The 4,978-nt window shown below is 47.4% G+C and overlaps 1 pseudogene; it reads right to left on the reverse strand.

Annotated features, from left to right (window-relative positions):
* Window positions 1-3,451: 3,451 nt before the first annotated feature.
* Window positions 3,452-3,516, reverse strand: LOC127207956 (uncharacterized; annotated as a pseudogene).
* Between the last annotated feature and the right edge of the window lie 1,462 nt (window positions 3,517-4,978).

Genomic DNA, 4,978 nt, shown 5'->3' on the forward strand with positions numbered 1-4,978 from the left:
CATCTAGAATCCCAGCACACAGGGAGGTAGAAGCAGGCAGGTTTTGAGGCCAGCCTGATCTACAAAGTTGAGTTTAGGACAGCCAAGGCTACCCAGAGGAACCTGTTCCTGAAAAAAAAAAATCCTCCCAAAATTTCAATTGCAGGTATGTCTTTTTTTCCCCTAGCCATATGGTACCACCTCCTGTCCTCTCTGTTCTCCTGGCCTTTGCTTTGCCTCTGGGTATTTTTTGTTCAGTCAGGTCCCTTTCCCAATCTAGAATCATTTCTTCCACTTCTTCAATCCCCACATCGCCATAGTTTTAAAGCCCAGACATCCTCCAGGACTCTGTACTGGCAGCTCCCATCACGACACACTCATTGCTCATGACACGTCCACTTCATCTCCATGTTGCTCCTTTAGATCTCGTAATATCATCATTCACATGACTCCACCTTTTAGTGAGGGAGAAGCTTCTTGAGATTGAATAGACACTGAAAAAGTCTCTGTAGTCCTCTAAAGCATTCAGCAGAGAGCCTTGCTTGTAAATATTCATAAGGCAAATCAATAAAAGAGACTTTAAAAAAAATGTGTTGACACTTTCAGACTCATTTTTGTTTTATTCAGATATGGCTAAACTGCTTTAGTCTCGTCTCCCAATCCAATCAACTGGAAGTGGCCACTTGAGGGGCAGAGCAAAGATAGAGAAAGCCAATAACCTAGTCTCAAGGCAAAGGATTGTATGATTGATTAGTAATGTCTGCCATCAGTGTAGGGTTAAAAATGGCAGCAAGCCCCAGATAGCTTGACGTTTCTGTTCCAGGTGCTAGGGTGAGAAGGCACATGACTTCACAATAAAACACGAGGATTAGGAAACGTGTCTTCTTTGGTATTCTATGAGTTTGTGCTCTTGTTTTTGAAGCACTGGAGATTAAGCATGATACTCACATGCTCTACCCCTGAGTTATAGCTGAAACTCTTTATTATTTATTTATTTATTTTATTTTGGGATATAGCATCGCTAAGTTCCCCAGGCTGGTTTTGAATTCACTCCATAGCCAAGGTAGCATTGAGCTTGCAATCCTTTTGCCTCAGGCTCTTGGGTAGCTGAGGTTTCAGGTCTGTAAGAGCAAGCTTAGCTCATACATACTCTTAGTTTTAGTGGAGAAATTACACGTAATCTTAGTTGATAAAGTCCTCACAGCAGCTCTTCCCTAATCCAGCAGCATCCATACAGTTTCCATTAAAAAACGTTCCAGTTACTTTAAGTAGAAAGCAATATGAAACAAAGAATTTAATACTTCAAAAATAACTGTTAGAGGGGCTGAGGATGTGGCTCAGTTGGTAAGGTGCTCGCCCAGCATATGCATAGCCCTCCTGGGATTTAATCCCTTGAGAGTGCCACATAAACCAGATGTGACAGTTTACAGCTATAATCTCAGTGTTCAAGATGTAGAGACAGGAAGAGCAGAAGTTCAAGGCTCAGCTACATAGCAAGTCCAAGGTCACCCAGAACACCTTGAGATTGTGCCTCAAAACAAACAGACAGCAGGGGTGGGGTGGTGGTAGTGTGGTGGTGGTGGTAGTGGCAGCGGCGGCGGCGGCGGCGGCGGCGGTGCCAGTAGCCTTTAATCCCAGCATTCTGGAGGCAGAGGCAGGTGGAGCTCTGTGAGTTTGAGGCCAGTCTGGTCTACAAAGCGAGCACAGGACATCCAAGGCTACACAGAGAAACCTTGTCTTGAAAAAACCCAAAACAAAACAAAAACCAAAACCACAAACAAACAAATAAACAAACGTAAAACCCCCCAAAACCACCCAACCAAAACCCCAAAACAGCAGGAGTGGTGGTGGTGCACACCTTTAATCCCAGCACTGGGGAGGCAGAGGCAGATAGATCCTGAGTTCAAGGCCAGCCTGGTCTACAGAGTGAGTTCCAGAACAGCCAGGGCTACACAGAGAAACCCTGTCTCGAAAAACCAAAACCAAACCAAACCAATCAAGCAACCCTCCTAAAACAAAACAAAAACCAAACCAGACAATACAAAATAATTGATAGAGGTGGATATGATGGTGTGCACTTAAAAAGAAAAAAACTTTTTATTGGCTCTTTGTGAAATTCACGTCATGCACCCCAACCCCACTCATCTCCCCCTCCTCTTATACCCACTCTCCATCCTTGCAACCTTCCCTCCAACAAAGAAAAAAAAAATCTCATTGTGGGAGCTGTAGTGTTTCACAGTGTGTCTCCCAATATACCCTTTTGTCCACACTTCTTTGCTTGTAAGTACTCATTGCAATGACTGGATCAAGGCCTCTGGTTTCTGCTACTCTATCAATACTGGGACTCTCCTGTTGTTGCCCTGTGTCATGAAGATGCTGCAGTTTTGGATCTGTAGGACTGGCACCTTCATGTATTCCAGCAGTTCACTGATGGGGTAAATGTTAGGGCCTGCCAATTCAAAGCTCTGGATCTGGGCCTAAGAGGTATCTGAGCTGGTCAGCCCATTGGCTTTCCTGCTGTCATGCCCTTGAGACCAGCTCACCTACAACCCCCAAATCCAGGGTCAGCTTTACTGTGCTGCCCAGGTGAGGGGTAGGGACAGCTCTCCTGCCTACTACAGGTGACAAGGGGTGGGAGGGAGGTGATATCTCTTCTTTAGCCATGTCACTGCATGGCAGACAAGTGACAGGGCCAGCTCTCCTACATTTATGCCCTCAGGCCTGGCTCACCCATGCCCCTGTCACTAGGGTCAGCTCTTGTACTATCCTGAGTGCTGCAGCTGGTGAGAGGCAGGACCAACTCTCCTGCTCTCATGACCCCAGAGTCAGCTTTCTGGCCTGCTGCAGGTTGTGAGGAACAAGTGGGGGAGGGGGAGGGTATCCTGTCCTTGTCCACAGCACAGCACAGGAAACAAACAATAGGGACAGCTCTCCTGTGCTCCTAGCCTCAGGGTTGGCTCACTCACAACTCCAACAATGCATCTGGGCTACTTTACTGAGTACTGAAGCTGGCTTGGGATGGGGTGGGCTTTCCTGCCCCAGGGCCAGCTCTCCCCAGATGCCCAGGTGAGGGGTAGAGCCAGTTCTTCATTGCCCTCAGATACCAACATGTCCCCAGAAAGCAATCCAGACCAGGAAAGATTGCTTGGTTTTTGGTAGTAACAGATCCTGCAGGGCCACGGACCCACTGTTGCTCCTGTAGACATCACTGGCTCTGGTCTGGTGGTCCTCTCAGGCTCATTCCTCTCCCAGCCCACCAGAGTGAGCCCTTGCGAGCTCGGGTCATCTGTTTTGGGCTCACTCCTGCTTTGGGCCTGGGATTCTTCTAGTTTCTGGCTTGCTCCCTATCCTGGGATCCTGGCTTGGCCTGCTTGCCACCAGATTGGTGATTGTCTCAGGTTTTTTTGTTTGTTTTTGTTTTTGTTTTTTTTTCCTTTCAAGGATGAACATCATTCACATGTAGATAGGTCAGAATGCTGCCACCTACTGATGTGCATGTGACACAGCAGTCACACTTGCACCACCTCTAGGGGCAGGGCTGGTGCTCCCTTTTAATCCCAGTTTTTGCAAGACTGAAGCAGGATGTATGTGAGTTTGAGGCTAGCCTGGACTACACAGTGAGTTTATGACTAGCCTGGGATTCAGAGTGAAACAAAATTTAAGAATCAACAATGAGGGGGCTGGAGAGATGGCTCAGCGGTTAAGAGTACTGTCTGCTTTTCCAGAGGTCCTGAGTGCAATTCCCAGCAACCACATGGTGGTTCACAACCGTCTATAATGTGACCTAATGTGCACTGTATACATAATAAAAAATAAATCTTAAAAAAAAAAAAAAGGATCAACAACGAAGACCAGGATCGTAGGGCAAGCTCTGCCATCTCTGGAGATGGCACCTAACATGTCACAGCTTTGGACTCCAGGAGCCTTTCTGTGTCACAGCCAGTCACACTTCAGAACAACTCCTCAGGCCCTGGCTATATTTTGAATATGGAAATCTTCCTGTAACTCTCCAAACTCCTTCCCTGCACTTCCCATCTGGTTCTGTGGCCCAGAATGCCCAGCTGGCACCTTCTTCCCAGAAGTGGGACACAGGGAAGCAGAGAGTCCTGCGATAAGTGATTGTCTAGGGGAGGAGACAAGATCCAGCTAGCCTGTCCATGTCCTTCATTGCTATTGTCATCATCATAACCCAAGGGATGCAGCTTCAGGGCTCCATCAATGGGGTGCGGCTACCCTTAGGGCAAGTACGTGACCTTCATCTGGCTCAGTCCACTGTGGGAGGGTTTTACTGTGTGTGTGTGTGTGTGTGTGTGTGTGTGTATTAGGTGCTCTGCTCTGTCACTTTCTACCTTATATTTTGAGACAGGATCTGTTGTTGAACCTGGAGCTAGGATGAAGGCTAGCAGGCCGCAGGGAATCCTCTTGTCTGAGGCCCCACAGAGCTGGGCTTATAGGTTTGGGTAGCCATGCTGGGCTTTTTCACATGGGTGCTGGGGGATTTGAACTAAGGTCCTCATGCTTGTATAGAAAACGCCCTTACAACAAACCATATTCTCTGCTTCCCCCTTTTGGGGGCAGGGGGCTGTGTCTTACTCTGTAGCTCAGGCTGCCCTGAAACTCACTGTGTAGCCTAGGCTTGCTGAAAACTCATGACGGTCAGTCTTCCTTCCTCAGCCTCCCAAGTGTTGGGATTGCAGGAGTGAGCCACCCTACGGTGTTGGGATTGCAGGAGTGAGCCATGCTGCCTTGTTGGGACTGCAGGAGTGAGCCACCCTACGGTGTTGAGATTATAGGTGTGAGCCACCCTGCCTAGTTTTTTAAGTGGTCTATACTGTGTAGGTGTATGCCAACTGTAAAAATATGCAGCTGTGACATGAGAAATTCTGGGAACTGTCTAAGGGAGTAAAAGAGGTTTAATTAAAGTTCCTTCTTTGGCTTCCAGGAGGAATATTATCATTCATCAAACCAACATTTGGTTTTTGTGGTTTTCCTGTGTTTG

Source organism: Acomys russatus, chromosome 2 (assembly GCF_903995435.1).
Source record: "Acomys russatus chromosome 2, mAcoRus1.1, whole genome shotgun sequence".
NCBI classification, from domain to species: Eukaryota; Metazoa; Chordata; class Mammalia; order Rodentia; family Muridae; genus Acomys; species Acomys russatus.